This window comes from Theropithecus gelada, chromosome 1 (assembly GCF_003255815.1).
Source record: "Theropithecus gelada isolate Dixy chromosome 1, Tgel_1.0, whole genome shotgun sequence".
In the NCBI taxonomy this organism is placed as follows: Eukaryota; Metazoa; Chordata; class Mammalia; order Primates; family Cercopithecidae; genus Theropithecus; species Theropithecus gelada.
In genome coordinates this window covers 50,601,544-50,619,315 of record NC_037668.1, presented here as the reverse complement: position 1 = coordinate 50,619,315, position 17,772 = coordinate 50,601,544, and the positions used below count along the sequence as shown (strand labels likewise).

Genomic DNA, 17,772 nt, shown 5'->3' with positions numbered 1-17,772 from the left:
GATTTTCAGCATCTGGGTTGTCTTGGAGTTGCCCTCTGCTGATTGTCTTTTCCTTTGCAAATGGGTTTAATTTTTCTAGGTTTTTTTTTGTTTTTTTTTGTTGTTTTTTTTTGTTTTTTGAGACAAGGTCTCTCTCTGTTGCCCAGGCTGGAGTGCAGTGGTGTGAACATGGCTCACAGCAGCCTTGACTGCTGGGCTGAAGTGATCCTCCTGCCTCAGCCTCCCAGGTAGCTGGGACCACAGGCATCACCATACCTGGCTAGGTTTTTTAAATTTATTTTCATTTTTTGTAGAGACAGTGTCTCACTGTGTTGCCCAGGCTGGTCTCAAAAACACTTTGGGCTCAGATGATCCTTCTGCCTTGGCCTCCCAAAATGCCAGGATTACAGGCATGAGCCACTGTGCCCAGATGATTTTTCTTGTTCTTTATGTAATTTGGAATTGTATTCTTCACATTGTGAATGTTGTATTGTGGAGACTTCGGTTTCTGTTGATGTTTTTGGTTTAGTAGGCAATAACTCAGACTCAAAACTGCAAACTCTCTCACACCTGCAGTGGGTGGCAGTTCAAATCTCAGTTCAGTTCTTTTCTCTTTAACTGAGGTCTTTGGATTCTGCCCTGCCTGAGCCTGCCTTGCATGGCTCAGGGTTCAGCCAGAGACTGGGCAGAATTTACACACAGAACCCGAGACTCTCCTTCTTTCTCTGGCTCTCTTTTTTCTTACTTCCCGTGATCTCTGGCTGCTCTGGGCTGTTTCTTCAGGACAGAAAACCTAGGGTTTGTTTTTTAATTGGAACTTCAGCTCGACCAGCCTCAGGCCAGAGCTCCAAAAATGGGGAGTTCATTCCATGTCAGCCCTTTCTTCCAGCTTTCAACTTATTTTCAAAATCTGCCAGCCCTTGTTCACTTCAGATAGTTTTTGTGTTTTATCCAGACTATAGTTGTTGTCTGTGGGAGGGTCATACTGAAAGCAGAATTTCGTACTGACATTTTTATCTATTACTGAAGTGTTTGGGGGACAAAAATGTTCACTTGAACTGGTTTTGTAACCTTGGGCAAGTCTCGTTTCCTCTCTGGGACTCACTTGCTCCTCTGGGAAATGAGGTGGTTGGACTCTGTGATCTGTAAGGATCCTTTAATCTCTGCTTCTAGGCAGACAGACCCGTACACACATACTACCACCGCTGTCACCACCAACAGTAACAACAAACAATAAGTGCCAGAAGAGATGCTTGAGGGAAGTGATGAGGATGGGTCTGTCATGGTGGAAAGCTCTCTGAAGTGGCATCACTAAGGAATTTGAGGATGTTTACAGTCATCCTCTTGTTTTGGGGACAGAGGGCGAGTACACTGAGGATGCAAGAAGTAAATGGCATTCAGAAGAAAGAAATCAGTTGCTGCTTGCTTCTACCCCTTAGAAACAGGAGAGAATGTAGACAGTTGAAAACAAATCAGGGTTAGCTGGAGTTCCTCTTTCCTTTTGGCAGTGCATTCTGTCTTGTTTTGAAGAGAAAAGCCCCTGGGCCTTAGTAACATGTCAGCAAATTTGGCAGTAGGTGGTAGGTGCTGGGACAGTAGATTTTAGCAGGGGTGCTGCTATCACTGTTAGGGCTGCAGAGACCTTAGGGGAGATAGCCTAGATTTATGTGACCTTTTCTTAGGGTTCAGAATTTTTATGTAGGAGAGGTTTTAGGCTATGCAGAAGAAGGTGTGTGTATGTGTGTGTGTGGGTGTGTGTGTGTGGGTGTTGTGTATTTATGGTGGGTGGGGAGGGGGAAAGAGACAGGTGGTGATGGGGCAGGACAGAAGGTCTGTGGAACTGCCCTAAAACTGTTTGAATACAGATCACACTTACTTTAACTTCCATTGATTCTTTTTTAAAAGCAGAGGGTGGAGAGCTAAAGCTTCCCCCACATCCACCTAAGCCATCTCTTGGGTACTGCCTTGGTATAGATCCTTTTAAAAATTATTTTTAAAGGTAGAATGTCACTCTGTCGTCTAGGCTGGAGTGCACTAGGACAATTGTGGCTCACTGCAGCCTCAAACTCCTGGGTTCCAGGTGATCCTTCTGTCTCAGTCTCCCAAGTAGCTAGGACTATAGGTGCGCATCACCATGCCCAGCTAATTAAAAAAATTTTTTTTGTAGAGATGGGGGCCTTGCTTTGTTGTCAAGGCTGTTCTTGAACTGGGCTCAAGCAAACCTCCTGCCTTGGCCTCGCAAAGTGCTGGGATTATAGGCATGAGCCACTGTGCCTGGCCTAGATCCTTTTTGATACTTATTTTCTAGCTGTTTTTATTATCAGTAACTTTTTTTTTTTTTCCCAGACAATGTCTCACTCTGTCACCCAGGCTGGAGTGCAGTGGTGCGATCTGGGCTCACCACAAACTGCGCCTCTTGAAGTGAATCTCTTGCCTCAGCCTACTGAGTAGCTGGGATTACATTCACATGCCACCACGCCGAGCTCATTTTTGTGTTTTTAGTAGAGACAGGGTTTCACCATATTGGCCAGGCTGGTCTTGAACTCCTAGCCTCAGGTGATCCACCCGCCTGGACCTCCCAAAGTGCTAGGATTACAGGCATGAACCACTGTGCCTGATACTATCAGTAACTCTTCTCTTTGGGAGGCTGAAGTGGGAAGATTTCTTGAGGTCATGAGTTTCAGACCAGCCTGGGCGACATAGTGAGACCTCATTACTACAAAAAATTTTTTTTTCCAAATTTTATTGGCTTGAGGCTTGAGTTCCTCCTGTTCCCCTCATCTTTTAAACTATTTTTAAAAACTCTCATTATTTGTCCATCTTCATTCTAGCCTTTTTGCTCTCTAGGAAGAGGCAGGGATGGATTCGTGTGTGTGTGCGCACACGCAGGTGCATGTGTGTTTGTGTGTGCGCGCGCCTGCGTGCGTGTTTTGCTGGAGGTGTGGAAGTTGGATTGAAGGGACCAATAGTCTTGGAAGGCAGTCACAAGGTGGCTTGCAGGGATGTGCAGGGGAGGCAGTTGTGATGAAAGAAGGGAGGATAGTTTGAATGTAAGATCATGTACGAAAGCTTTAGGTTTACCACTAGCTTAGAAGCTACCTTTCCATTTTACTCAAGAGTAAGTGAGAAACACAAGAAGTTTGACCCAGATTTTCCATCTCTAGTAGCTCTTCTCTGATTTTAGGGGTAAGATTCAATGGGATGGTAGGCTTTTCAGCTCTCCTATAGAAGGCTGCTTGTTACAAAACTAGAGGGTAAGTTTGCAGACAAAGAAGCTCTATTTTTAGTTCTAATCGATATTGGGTGGTTCAGGGCTCTTTTGAGGACCGAGTCTAGAAGGCAACAAAATGAGAACCAGCATGGTGAAAGGACTTTCAAAGTCAGACAGACTTGAGTTTAAACTCTGTCATTTAATAGCAAGCTGTAAGACCTTGGACAAGTCACTTCTTGAAACTTAGATTCTTTATCTGTAAGGTAGAGGTAACATTATGTTCTTATTGTCTTATATAAAACATAAAGCATAGTGCTCAGGGTTGGTAAATACCTCACGTATGTTTTTTTCCTATCTTCTAGAACATCTTATTTTTACTAGAATCCTTTCTTTTCTGCTAAATAATTGCGTGACTCACTACCAAGTTTTAGTTTCCTTCCGTAAAACAAGGACATTTAACTGAAGGTTGAGTATCCCTTATCTGAAATCCCTGGGACCAGAAGTGTTTTAGATTTCAGATTTTTTAAAAAAATATTTGCATGTATATAGTGACATGTCTTGGGATAAGACCGAAGTCTAAACATGAAATTCATTTATGTTTCCTATACACCTTATAGAGCCTGAAGGTAATTTTATTTTTCTCCAGGGGACATTGAATAAACCTGAGTATTGTCTGCCTGTGTTTTGACTGCGACCTATCACATGAGATCAGGTATGGAATTTTCCACTTGTGGAGTCATGTGGGCACTCAAAATGTTTCAGATTTTGGAGCATTTTGAATCTGGGATTTTCAGATTAGGGATGCTCAACCTGTAGTTGATTTCTGAGATGCTTCCTAGCTGTAAGATGTCATATACATTTTTAGACTGTTGAGGAATGTTTAGGTGTTTTAATTTAAGCAAAGACAGTGGGTTCTATCCTAGGACCGTATCATCTTATAGGGAAGGGGAAGTCTCCTACAGCCAAATTCTTTCTTGACTTTCCTGAGAGAGACATAGCCAGCTTAGCCAGTTTCCTTTAGTGTCAGGATCTAGATGCAGGTTTTACTCTGGCCCCTTGCTGACAGTGAATTATATGTAAAAGTCTTTGGGACAACCCTCTGGGTCAGCTCAGTCTTGGTATGATTCATGCATTACCTATCTCTTGCATTCTGTTTATATTCTATCCAGGTCAAGAGACAACTGTCTTTGAAAGATAGTGAGTGACTGTTTCCAAAACTGCAAGCAAAGGGAGAGCCGCCAGAAGTATTGACGGAAAGCTTGAATTGCCTAAATGGTAAGTATGTTGTACAGTGAAACCTGGGCATACCAATAGGATTGGGTGGTTTCTGAAGCCACTATAATTTTGCCACTACTGGAAGTGAGGAGGAAAGTCAGTATTTATGATGGCCTATTATGAACCAAATACTATGCTGAGTACTTTACATGTTTTCTCCTTTAACCAACCAGTCAACCTGATGAGGGTGAAAAATCCTTGCATGAGGTCAGCAACCAAAAGAAGTAGGCCATCCTTAAGAAGTAGCTACCATTTATTGAATATTTACTCTATGTCGGGCGCAGTCCTGTTGGACATGTTAGCTCCCTACCAACCCTATGAAGTAAGTACTGTTGTCATCACCACAAGGAAACAAGCTTAGAGAGGTTAAATAACTCTTCCAAGTTCACACAAGTAGTAGAACTAGGTTTCAAACCTGTGTTACTTTCTTTCCTTTTTTTCTGAGACTGGGTCTCACTCCCATTGCCCAGGCTGGAGGGTGGTGGCATGATCATGGCTCACTGCAGCCTTGACTTCCTGGGCTCAGGTGAGCCTCCCACCCCAGCCTCCCGAGTAACTGGGACTACAGGTGTGCACCACTATGCCCAGCTAATTTTTTTGTAGAGACTGGGTCTCTATATTTTCCAGGCTGGTCTCAAACTGCTGGGCTAACGCAGTCCTCCTGCCTTGGTCTCCCAAAGTGCTGGGATTATAGGCATGAGCCACCACCACAGTGGGTTATTTTCATTACACTGTAATGTTTCTCTTTTGAGAAAGTTACTTTTTGGTTGAGGCTGTGACTGATTTAACGTTGGAAAAGCAAAGCAAAATACAAAACCTTTTGATCAACAACTAGCTTCTTTTCCTAGCCATATGTGGATTTTATGTGCCAATATTTTATTGGTTGGTGTTGGCTAAGGCAGAGTAGAGCACTAATGAAATAGAAGGGAGAGAAGTGAGAACTTGAGTGGTGAGTGGCCAAGAGACCCAGTGGTCTTGGTTGCTACTGATAGCTGGATGATAGAGAAAACTTCCCTAGGAAAGTAGAGCAATAGGATAACTCAGAATGAGTGGGAAATGGGTTCTCCTCATAGCAGTGACTGGGCATAGGAAAGGAATCTTAACAAAGCCTCTTGCTCTCATGTCAACCCCTCTTAGGAAATAGGTGTAGTTAGGGATACTACAGAACTCTTCTTGAAGGAGTGGGAAAATTCAAGGCAAACTCTTGCCCTGTTAATTGGTTCAGGATTCTTGTTCTGTTCCTTTCCCTGGAGCATTTCTCTTATCTCAGAGAACTGGGTTATGAAATTAATTTCTTGTTGGGCGAGTGGCAGCCAGTTTTTGGTCTCTTTTAATGGAAGAACCAATGGTGTTTTCATATATTTGGTGAAATTTTGGGGAGAACAACCATTTTATTCGTAAAACTTATTACAAATACCTATTTTTTATTTTTTTATTTTTTGAGACAGAGTCTTGCTCTGTTGCCCTGTCCGGAGTGCACTGGCGAACTTGGCTCACTGCCACTGCAAACCTTCGCCTCCTGGGCCCAAGCGATTCTCCTGTCTCAGCCTCCCGAGTAGCTGGGATTACAGGTGTATGCCACCACGCCCGGCTAATTTTTGTAGTTTTCGTACAGACAGGGTTTCACCGTGTTGGCCAGGCTGGTCTTGAACTCCTGACCTCAGGTGATTTGCCCACCTCGGCCTCCCAGAGTGCTGGGATTACAAGTGTGAGCCACTGCGCCCAGCCTACACATACCTATTATGCATAAAATATTTTGCTATATACTGGGGCTAATGTTCTGATGACAAAAAAAAATTGACCACTTACTACATGCCTTAGTTATTGGAACCAAGTATACAGCATTAAACAAAATAGAAAAAGTCCTTGCTCTGAAGGATTGTATTCTAATGGGTAGAAACAGATAAAAATGAATAATTAGATATAAATAAATAAACAGGTAAATAGATAATAACATCCACTAGATTGTACATACTAAGAAGACAAAAAAAGCAGCGTAAGGTGATAGTGGTAGGGAGCTGAGGGATTGCTTCTTTGTGTATAGCAATCAAGGAAGGCCTCTGATGAGGTGATATTTTAAGCTAAGATCTAAAAGAAGTGAGGAGTCCAGCCAGGGAGATATCTAGGGGAAGGAAAAGCATCCTAGGCAGAGGGAACAGCAGGTATATGTGAGGGATGAGATGAGTGTAACTGTGAGGGATGAGATGAGTGTAACTGGTCATGTATAAGGACCCATAAGGAGGCCATGTGGCTGGAGTGGAGTCGTAGGGAAGGAGCAGCAGATGAGTGATGGGACCTAGATCTTGTAGGGCCTTAGCCATGTGACACCTTTGGAGTGCATTGTATTCTAAGTGAGGTGCACTAGAGAGTTTAGAGCAGAGGAGTGACTTGATCTGACTGATGTTTTAAAAGGCCTCCTCTGGTTGTTGTGGGAGAACAGACTGTGGAGGGTGGGGAAGGATGGACAGTGATGGGAGCAGGGAGACAAGTTAGGAAGCTTTTGCAGTAATCAGTAGTCCAGGGCAGGGATGATGGTAGGTTGGACCTGGGTGGTAGTGGTGGCTAACCAGAAAGCAATGGATTCTAGACATATTTTGAAGGCTCTCAAATTTTAATTCTCCCCGTAGACATGTTTGATTTTTTTTTTTTTTAAATTTTTGTCTTTGTTTTTTGAGACGGTCTCACACTCTGTCACACAGGCTGGAGTATAGTGGTGTGATCTCAGCTCAGTGTAGCTTTGACCTCCCAGGCTCGGTTGATCCTCCCGTCTCAGCCTCCTGAGAAGTTGGGACTACAGGCACATGCCACCATACCCAGCTAATTTTTGTATTTTTTGTAGAGAAAGAGTTTCGTCATGTTGCCGAGGTTGGTCTCGAACTCCTGGGCTCAAGCTGTCTGCCTGCCTCAGCCTCCCAAAGTGCTCTATGATTATGGGCATGAGCCACTGTGCCCATCTGAGATGTTTGATTTATTTGGAGTTAACCTCTGGGTCACATGGGTTTAAGGATGTCATTGGAAACTTGACAGTGATCTCGAGTAAAATTCTAAAATTGATTGATCAAAGAATGAGAACAACAGTGACCCCTAGAAGCCAGCTTGTACTCATTAAGAATAAATCATGCTAGCTGGTAACAATTCTTTTTTTTCTTTAAGCCTTGCCATGATTTTATTTAAATGATTGGTCCAAGTTCAGTATAAAAATATTAGAGAATAGACGTAAGCAAAAACAGAAAAAAAGCACATTATCCAGAAATAATTACCATATAGCAGTTTGGTATATATCAGCGCATTTCATTTTTGGAAAGATTCCTAGGTTGCTGGAGGATTGGAATGTGCTACAAAGGTGATGTTTCTTAAGTGCTAAAATTAGGTATTTAATGTTTTCTCATGTGATCCCAAGACAAAAAAAAATTTGACCTGGCTTTGGAGCTTGTTGAATAATTGCACTCAGGAATTGTAGTAGATCGGTGTTAATCTATAGGAGGTGTTTTTAGTGACATTCTACAGGGCTGTCAGGGCTGTTTTTGGTTATATTTTGTTTTTGAACATCAATTTGGATGAAGATACAGAAAAGACATGCCTATGAGACTTACATAGTGAATGCTTGCAGGCTGGACAGTGTAGAGAATATTTAGTCAAGGGATTAAAACTAAGAAGTTGAAATCCAAAAATAATAAATAATAATTTAAGCTGAAACTTACATGACACTTACTGTGGACCAGGTACTAGTCTAAGCAATTCTTGCATTAACTCATTTACACATACCATAACCTTACAGGTATTGAAGCATAGAGAAGTCAAATGACTTACCCAAGGTCACACAGCTAGTAGCTAGTACAGTCAGAGTTTGAACTTAGGCTACCTGGCTTCAGAGTTCGTAAACTTTAATCATTGTATCGCATTGCCTGCAAAACAATTAAACCCCATATTTCGGTTATTAAAAATGAGATTTAACAGTTTATTTGGAAACAAAACAAGTATGAATCTACAAACTGGTACTGTGGCTGCCAGATTAGTTCATGCAATCTTGGACTTCGTTATGAGAACTGGGCAGACCAGGTCATCTTTCATCCGTCCCACCCTTTTACTCCATTTGAACTGTCCTGGTTCAGGCCCTTATCCCATCTCTTGCCTTGACTATTACAATAGCACCCTAGTTTATCCTGCTAGAATGGTCTTTTAAAAAACTGCAGTTCTGATTGTGTTACTCCCTTACTTAATTCCTTTGTCCAATACAGGTTGCAGATTTGCTTCCCATTTCCACTTGCAGGCATGTGTGTTTTGGAGGACTATACAGTGGTATTCTTTTTATTTTCTCTTTTTTAAAATCTGAATTCATTGGCTACATTTAAGAGATTATATATAAAAGGAGGGCATAACCCCTCTTAGCTATAGTCCTTCTAGGCCCTTGAACTCATTTAAATCATTGGCCTGATCTCTTTGGCACTTGCATTTCAGCCTTTGGCGTAAAGGCTAATCATCTTTCCTAGAATGTAGTGCCTAGATCTGAAAATAGTCCCCTTTATGTAAATTTGGCCAGTACGGAATATAATAAAACTATTACATTAATTTATTTACAAAACATTTACAAGGTTCCTACCTTGCCCCTGTCACTGTATTCAGTGCCCAGGACTGAAAAATGAAGATCACACAGTCCCTGCTCTCAGAGCCCAGAGGAAGGACAGATATTTTAAATATCGTGGGTATAGTGATAGTAGCATCTACAGAATTTAGGATGGTGCATTTCTCTTGTAGGGAAGGATGTTTTGAAAAGGAAGTCCCAGAGAACAGATGCATTGAAAGATGTTTACCATTGGGCCAGGCGTGGTGGTTCACACCTGTAATCCCAGCACTTTGGGAGGCCAAGGCAGGCGGATCACTTGAGGTCAGGAGTTCAAGACCAGTGTTGACAACATAGTGAAACCCCGTCTCTAGTAAAAATAGAAAAATTAGCTGGATGTGGTGGCACACACCTGTAATCCCAGCTACTCGGAAGGCTGAGGCAGTTCTCGAGAATTGCTTGAACCCAGGAAGTGAAGGTTGCAGTGAGCTGAGATCATGCCACTTCACTCCAGCCTGGATGATGGAACAAGATTCTGTCTCAAAAAAAAAAAAAAAAGATGTTTACTGTTGGAATGGCTGTGGGCTGGGGGGGCTTGGAAGGAAAGGAGATAAGGGAATGTTCCTCAAACAGTACACCCTCAGCCTCTGCACTTGCTGTAACATTTCAGGGGCCTCAAACCTACCACCTAAACCTTACCAGTTAATTGCTCTTCCCCTTGTGTCTCTGGTGTCAGCCACGCTGAATTAAATTCCCCAAATGCAGCATTGTTTTGTTAGCTTGTTCACTCCCTCCCTCCTTTCCTCTCTCCCTCTCTTCCTCCCTCCCTCCTTCCCAATAAACAACTATTTTATACTCTTTATGTACTAGGCACTGTTCAAGGGGCGGGGGATACAGCAGTAAAAAATTACAAACACAAAAAACTATGCTTCTGACGTCACACATCCTACTTTATGGTAAGAAGAATCAGTGTAAATAAATTTACAAGTAATCAGGTGGTTAAATGTGCCAAGAAGAAAAATAAGTAGGGTATCTTACCTTTGAGATGTCCAAAGATGGAGTGAGTTGTCTTGGGAGGAAGTGACTGTCATTCCTGTCATTAGAAGTGTTTGAACGGAAGCTGAGTGACTACTTGCTAGATAGCGTCTGCATTGAGTGGGAGGTTGGACTAGATGATCTCTAAATCCTTTCCAACATGAAGAATCTCTATATGCTAGCTGGGTTCCTAACTCTTGAGTTTGCATATCCAAATTACATGAATTTGTGATTCTGGGAAAAATAATGTAAGCCCTGTAATTAAATAGAAATGTGCAAGAATTTGATGGTGAGACTTAGACAGCCTAAGATTTTAAAACAGGTAACTACAAGTGGTCAGGAGGAAGCTGCTTGAAAATAGCTCTTGGCCAGGGCCAGTGGCTCGCATCTGTAATCCCAGTACTTTAGAAGGCTTGAAGGGCAAAGTGGGAGGATGGCTTGAGTCCAGGATTTTGGGACCAGCCTGGTCAGCATAGAGACCCCCTCTCTCCAAAAAAAAAGAAAAAAAAAAAAAAATTAGCCAGGCATGGTGGCGTGTGCCCGTAGTCCCAGCTGCTTGGGAGGCTGAGGTGGGAGGATTGCTTGAGGCCAGGAGGTGGAAGCTGCAGTGAGCTGTGGTTGCTCCACTGCATTACAGCCTGGTAGACCCTGTCTCTAAAAAATAAAAAATAAAAAAAAAAATTGCTCCCATTATCCTTTAGATCAGAGATTGGCAAATTCTGGCAGACAGGCCCACTGTCTTTTTGCTTTTTAAATTTTTAATAATTTATTTAAATAGAGACAGAGTCTTGCAGTATTGCTAAGACTGGCCTTGAACTCCTGGCCTCAAGCAGTCCTCCCCCCATATCCTCCCAAAGTGCTGGGATTACAGGCGTGAGCTGCCATGCCCTGCCCACTGCCTGTTTTTGTAAGTCAAGTTTAATTGAAACATAGTTATGTTCATCCACTTCTGTACAGTATGTATGTGGTTGCTTCATCACTACATTGTCAGGGTTCAGTAGCTGGAATAGAAACCTTAGATCCTATAAAGCCTAAAATATTTACTCTCAAACTAAGTTTGCATACTTACATGTATACTGTCAAACTTTAAAAAAAAAGTTTGCCGACCCCTCTTTAAATGACTATTGGGAACAGGAAGTGAATCATGGCAGCTGTGTTAGGAGAAGGGGCAGGGCAGGCCTGATTATGTTCTATTTCAGACCTTCCTGATCTGCCAGGACAGGAAGAAGAGCCACCCTCCAAAATGCTGGATGGGGCCACTTGGAGCTGGGTTCAGCAACTTTGATAGAAAGAGCCCTGAATGAGAGACAGTTGGCGCTGTATCTTGCTAGCGTGAATTAGAACTGAGCCAGGTACTAATGTAGGGGAAGTTGGCATGAAAAAGTGAGACTGTTCTTCCCTTTGTAAAAACCTTCCTATGATTTTCCAAGATTTAATATGAACAATTTCCTTCTCAGACCCCACCCTTAGGCACATTTAATTACTTCTTCTGAGCTTCCGATGTATATGTATGATAGTACAATATGCTAAGGAAAAAAAGAAAAGCAGGATAGAAGACGGGACGCAAAAGGGTGGGTGCTATCTTATGTAAGGTGGTCAGGGAAGACTTCAGGCAAAGGTAAGGTTTTCTACTTATCTTGGCAAAATGTTGGGTGCATCATAGGTGTTCTATAAGTGTCTGCTAAATAAATGAATTTTGCCTGGATAAACATACTTAACAGAGAGTAAGGGAGACAGTAGGAAGAGAGGCGTCTACTTTGCTTTTGGATGATCTGGGAGGCAGCAAAGCATTTCTTACTTTGGCTATGCTTAGGGCCAAAAGGTCAGAGATAAGTAACCTCCTAACCCCATTTTCAGTCGAGTTCCTTGTTTACTCTGGGGAGAAAGGATGATCTTAGTGAATCACTATTTTTAGGAGGATTCTCCCTGATGAAACTTACTTTAGGTATGCATAGGACTTTTCAAAGTGTTTTTGCTAACTTTATTGCATAGTGTTGCTGTAAGGTAGTTGAGTTGATCTTCTTTTATTTCTTCAGAGGAACTAAAGCATAGAGAAAATCAGTGATTTGGCCAAACAGTATAGTATTCTTAAAAGAATATAAACTTTGGAATTGGACCTAGATTTGCTCTATCCTTGCTAGCTGTGTACTTTGGGAAAATTTGAGAGTCCCTGCCCCATAAGGTTATTGTGAAAGCTGAATAGAGGAATACTAGGTACTGTTTGTTGTGACTTATGTGCAAGGTGTTGTGCTAAGCATTTTACATGCCCAGGGATTACCGTATTGTGTTTGTGTAGACACTGAGGGAAACCTCCATGGAGTAATGTAAGAACATGTAAAGTAAACGGTAGATCTGGGATTCCTGCAGAAATCATGTATATAAGGTACTTAGTATTGCCTGTAGTATAGTAGTGCCCTATTTGTGGTTGTACTTATTTGTTCCTTTATACTCTTTTGTCATTGTTAGTTTGTTTATAGAGTAGTGCTCAGAACTCCTCATTTTGTAAAAATGCTTAAGAGTTTATAAGGAGGTGATTTTGCATAATGGGAAGAATCCTGAATATAGTCAGGAGACTGAAGTCCTTGACTTTGCTAAACTGCTGGAGAAAGCACAGAATTTACTTCTGAGTCCGTTTCCTTGTTTCTAAATTAAGGGGATTGGATGAAGTAAGTGATTTTATTTTAAATAAAAGCTATGTAGATCTCTTTATTTAATAAAGTCATATAGGGGAAGCCCAATATGGTAAGAAGCTAAAATCAGTTGCTTTGGTTGAGTAAGTGGAAAAGAGCCTGGAGTTCAGCCTGCTCAAAATATTTCCCCGGCTCTCTTTCCCCTAAATGACCCCAAGGGGATTTGCTGAGTCTAGTTTGAAAACCAGTTGACTAAATGATCTTTAGCTACCTTCTGACTCTGAAATCTCATTCTGAGGAGTGGAGGAAGATCCAGAAATGTTTTCTACTACTTCTCCAACACGTGGTCCAATAACTGGAGCTGGACATCCTGTGAGTGCTGTGGTTTTTTGATATCTGTGTCCTGTTTGCATGGCATAGACCTGCAAGAAAGGACTTCCCAGCAGGTCAAGGGGAGAGTATTGTGGTTGAGACATTGTGCAAGTGGCACAGGGCTAGGGATGAGATCCTTCAGAGCATTACGACAGGGCCTGAGTGTCTGTGCTGTCTGTTCACTCTTGCCATCTGTTTTCTCCTTTGTAATCCATGATTAGATCATGGACATTCTTATTGTTTTCTGTTAATGGTCATTGCCAAGGGACTGACAAGCTATTTGAAAATTAGGAGACTCACTCATCAGTCAAGTTCATGGAATTTTCAGCATTCACTGTGTTCTAGGCTCTCTGCTGGGTACTGAGAATATAGTGGTGACACAAGTTGAAGAGAAGAATTGAGTAAATAAAGCTTCAATAGAGTGTGATAGGTTCTGTGGTGGGAACCATACAGCAGACTGTGAAATCGAAAAAGAGAGGCCCTGATTCTGGCCTGGGGTTTGAAGAAGGCACTCCAGAATTTTCCAGAAGGATGCCTTGTCTAAGATGGGATCTGAAGAAATGAGAAGGAATCAAACTAGTGAGGGCCCAGAGGGAAGAGGGAGGGCGAGGATGTAGATGAAGAAGCTGGCGGGGCCAGATCATGAAGGGCTTTGGGTGCCATCATGGGGAATTTGGACTATCCTAACAGTAGCCAGGACCTTTAGAGGGTTTTAAGTAGTGATGTGTAATACCTGCTTTCTCTGTATGTGTCCAGTAAGTATTTGCTGTATATTTACTGGGTTTAGCTTTTTCATTGCCTGTACTGGTTGGTTGGTATCATCCAGAGTCTTGAATAGAACATACAAAATTGGCACTAAATGCCAAATAAATAAAACAGTGGTATAATTCCCAGACTCTCCTAATTCAGAATTATGATAATTTATAGATGGGGCTATACTAAAGTTTAACGTTTCCTTCTTTTGAAAAAGAGATTGTGAAAACTATAGTATAAGCTAGTATAAATAAGATGTGCTGAGAGAATGCTACAGTTTGAGGATAAGCTGGGTTTTCTTTAACAGCTTTATTGAGATATGCTTTATGTATCGTGAAGTTTATCTCTTTAAAATATACAATTTAATGGTTTAAGCGTATTTATGGCGATATGCTGTTTTAAAGCACTTTATAGATGCATCATATATCATTTGTCTTCCAGTGACTATGATGGGAACACAGATCCTTTGTATCATACACTCATTTAAAATTGGTATGTGGTCTAAACTTAGTTAAGTCCCCCCAAACCAACACTGTATAAATTGACAAGGTTTTAATTGTACCACTGGGCAGAAGGCCAAAGGCAAGTTTTTAAAAGGGAAAAGGTTTCCTTCTAAAAACATAAACATAGAAGGTTTTTTCCCTCTATGTTTTTGAGAATGAGGAAGCAGGTAGGCTGGGGAAAGGAGAAGGGGGACCAAAAGAGGCAAAGATGAGAGGACAGAGAAAGATGTACCCAGAAAAACCGAGTGATGGACAGGGAGCTGTAATCGGGTGGGCAAGACCTGAATGGAAGGGGGAGGCTTGGTCTTTTCAACAGCTTCAAGCATTGGTGTTTTTGAGGAGCTGAGCTTGAGCCCCATCTGGTGGCTCTAGGCTTATAGTGCAGCCATTAGAAGAATCAGGCTTGGAGAGAATTGGCATTTGGCGTCTCCGCCAGGCCCAATTTCAGTTGTTTTTCTTTTGCCCTGAGCTTTCTCATAGGATCATTGTTGGAGTCATTTCTTCCCTCTACAGTGGTGGCTGTTTTTCTCTTATGTCTCAGACTGTGTTTCTTCACTCTTATCCGTGAGTTTTAAATGCAATCTTACTGGACAACATCACCTAATACCCTATTGTTGCTGTCATCTATTGATGCCCTGAGTCATTGCCCCTACCTTCTCAACAACTTCAGATTCTGTCTTAACGTCACTCTTTCCAGCATTATTCCTGTTAATTTGTGGTGCTTACATGCTGGTGACCCTTGTAACACCTTTACCTCTCAATTATTTCTCTCTTCCAATGATCTTGTTTTCTACTTCTCCCTACTCCCCCACAGGATTCCTATAATTATACTTCGTTTTTGACATTATCAATAACTACAGTCCCTCCATGATTTCAATTCCTTGAAGTCCCTCTCTGATATCTGTCTTCTATATTTCAGGCTTAATTTCCTCTGGTACCTGGTACCCTTACTCCAACAAGCCTTCAAGTCCCCTTCAATTCATTAGTTTCTATTATATTTTCACTGTTCATCACCTCCTTCTATACAGAGTGAATTTAAAGTCCCTCACACACATACTCTGCTCTCCTGTCCTTCTCTTGCTTTGTTATGCAGTGCTTCGACCTGGTTCAGTCCAACTCTGGTTTCTCTATTCTTTCGTCTGTTCAACCAGCTGAACAAGACTGGAGAAAAAGATAGAACTTTGTTGATTGGTTTCACTTTAAATCATTACCAGGAATTTCAAGTAGGCCCTTACACATCTTATACACGTCTCATACACATGTCCCAAATGAAACTCTTCATCTTCCTTCTCAGACTGCTCCATCTGCGGTCATCTCCATTTGAATTGATGATAATGCTGTCCGTCTACAAATTCAGCCCAGCCACCTTAGAGTCTACCTTAATTCATATCTATCTATCTACCTACCTACCTATCTATCTGCTTATTTATTTAGAGATAGGGTCTTGCTCTGTCACCCTGGCTGGAGTACAGTGGCACAGTCATAGCTCACTGAAACCTTAAACTCCTGGGCTCAAGCAGTCTTCTTGCCTCAGTCTACCAAATAGCTGGGACTACAGGTGTATGCCACTGCACTTTCTAATTTTATCTTATTTTACCTTTTTATAGAGACGGGATCTTACTGTGTTGTGCCCAGGCTGGTCTTGAACTCCACCTCAGCTTCTCAAAGTGCTGGGATTATAGATATGAGTCATTGCACCCGGCTTCTTAATTCCTTTCTTTGCTTCATGCTTAACATGTAGTCTAAGAGCAGATCCTTTGGTCATACCTTCCTACAGCCAGAATTCTGACCATTTCTCAACTGTCTTGGTCATGTGCTCTTGGAACGCATGTATTGTCACCATCCTGATCTAGGCCATAACTGTGTTTTGGTTGGATTACTACAATAGCCTCCTATTTGGTCTTCCTGCTCCCACCCATATCCCCTATAGTCCATTCTACTTGCCACCTACTTAAAAGTTTCTGCTGAGAAGTGGTTCAGTTGTTATTATAGATTGTTTTTGTGTTTGGGATGTTTTTGCTTCCTCCAAAATTTGTGTTGAAACTTAACCCCCAGTGCAACAACTTTAAGAGGTAGGACCTTTAAGGAGGTAATATTAGGGATCAGCACCTTTAAAAAAGGGTCTGAGGGAGCGAGTTCAACCGTTTTCGTTCCATTCCTTCTTCCCTGTGAGGAAACAGCATTCTAGATGTCATCTTGGAAGCAGAGACTGAGCCCTCAGCAGACACCAAACCTGCTGGTGCCTTGATCTTACATTCCCAGGCTCCAGAGCTGTGAGGAAATACATTTCTATTCTTTTTGGAGATGGAGTCTTGCCCTGTTGACCAGGCTGGAGTGCAGTGGCACGATCTCAGCTCACTGCAAGCTCCATCCAGCGGGTTCAAGCAATTACCCTGCCTCAGCCTCCCGAGTAGCTGGGATTATAGGTGTGCGCCACCACACCCGGCTAATTTTTGTATTTTTAGTAGAGACGGGGTTTCATCATGTTGGTCAGGCTGGTCTTGAACTCCTGACCTCAAGTGATCCTCCTGCCTTGGCCTCCTAAAGTGCTGGGATTACAGGCGTGAGCCACTGCACCTGACCAATTTCTGTTCTTATAAATTACTACCTCAGGTATTTTGTTACAGCAGTACAAATGGACTGAGACAATGGTCTTTTTTTTCTTTTCGCTTTTTAAAGATTTTCTGTTTGTGGTATGTTCTTCCGTATCCTTATGATGTGTCTAGGTGCAGATTTAGTTTTCTCCTGTTGGGACATTGCTTCCTGAGTGTGAGGTTCCATATCTTTAATCAACTCTTGAAAATTCTTACCTGCTGGCTCTTCAGATATTGCCTGTTCCCCATTCTGTATTCTATCCTTTTGGGCTGCCTGTTAAACTTCCTTGTTTTGGACCTGTTTAATTTATATTTCCCCTGTCTGTTAACCTCTCTTTTACCTTTTCCATCTTTTTAACTCTGTGCTTTTTGTAATTTCATATCTCTCTTGATCACTATTTTTTAATATCTTCCTTTGCCTCTAGTATGCCATTTCTCTTTTCTATTTGTAGCTGTTGTATGTGGTTAATTTTCAGATCTTCTGATCTTTGTTGATAGCACCTTGTTCCTTTCTCCTGTTTTTTCATTCCTTCTTTTATGACTTTAAACATTGGAATGTACTTACTGTATGGTTTCTAGCCAATAATCTTAGTAACTTTGGTTCTTTTTGGTATAAACTTGCTCTGCCCAGTTATAGTAAAAGATGGATCTTTATGTGTTTTGTAATTTTTAGTTATAAGCTTGGGTTCAGCTGGACTTTAATCTGTGGGAATCCTGTGTGACCTCTGTAGAGAGGAGCTCCCTTCAGAGTACTTTTGTTTGCTCAGCTAGGTTTCCCAGGGATATTACTAGGCTGATGGCCATTTTATGCTAGTTTCTCAGAACAGATAGGTTCTGGACCACTCAGGTGGTATAAATT

General features: G+C 41.8%; 1 protein-coding gene across 2 annotated transcripts in view; it reads left to right on the top strand.

Moving 5' to 3' along the window:
* Window positions 1-17,772, top strand: part of LUZP1 (leucine zipper protein 1) — a 96,447-nt gene that overhangs the window by 67,777 nt on the left and 10,898 nt on the right. The window contains exons 1-2 of one of the 2 annotated variants that reach the window (XM_025380481.1): window positions 3,835-3,902; window positions 4,360-4,465. The gene's annotated coding sequence lies outside the window, so the exon portion shown is untranslated. Of the gene's footprint in view, window positions 1-3,834; window positions 3,903-4,359; window positions 4,466-17,772 lie in introns of those variants that run through there. The other variant, XM_025380490.1, reaches the window with a different exon arrangement.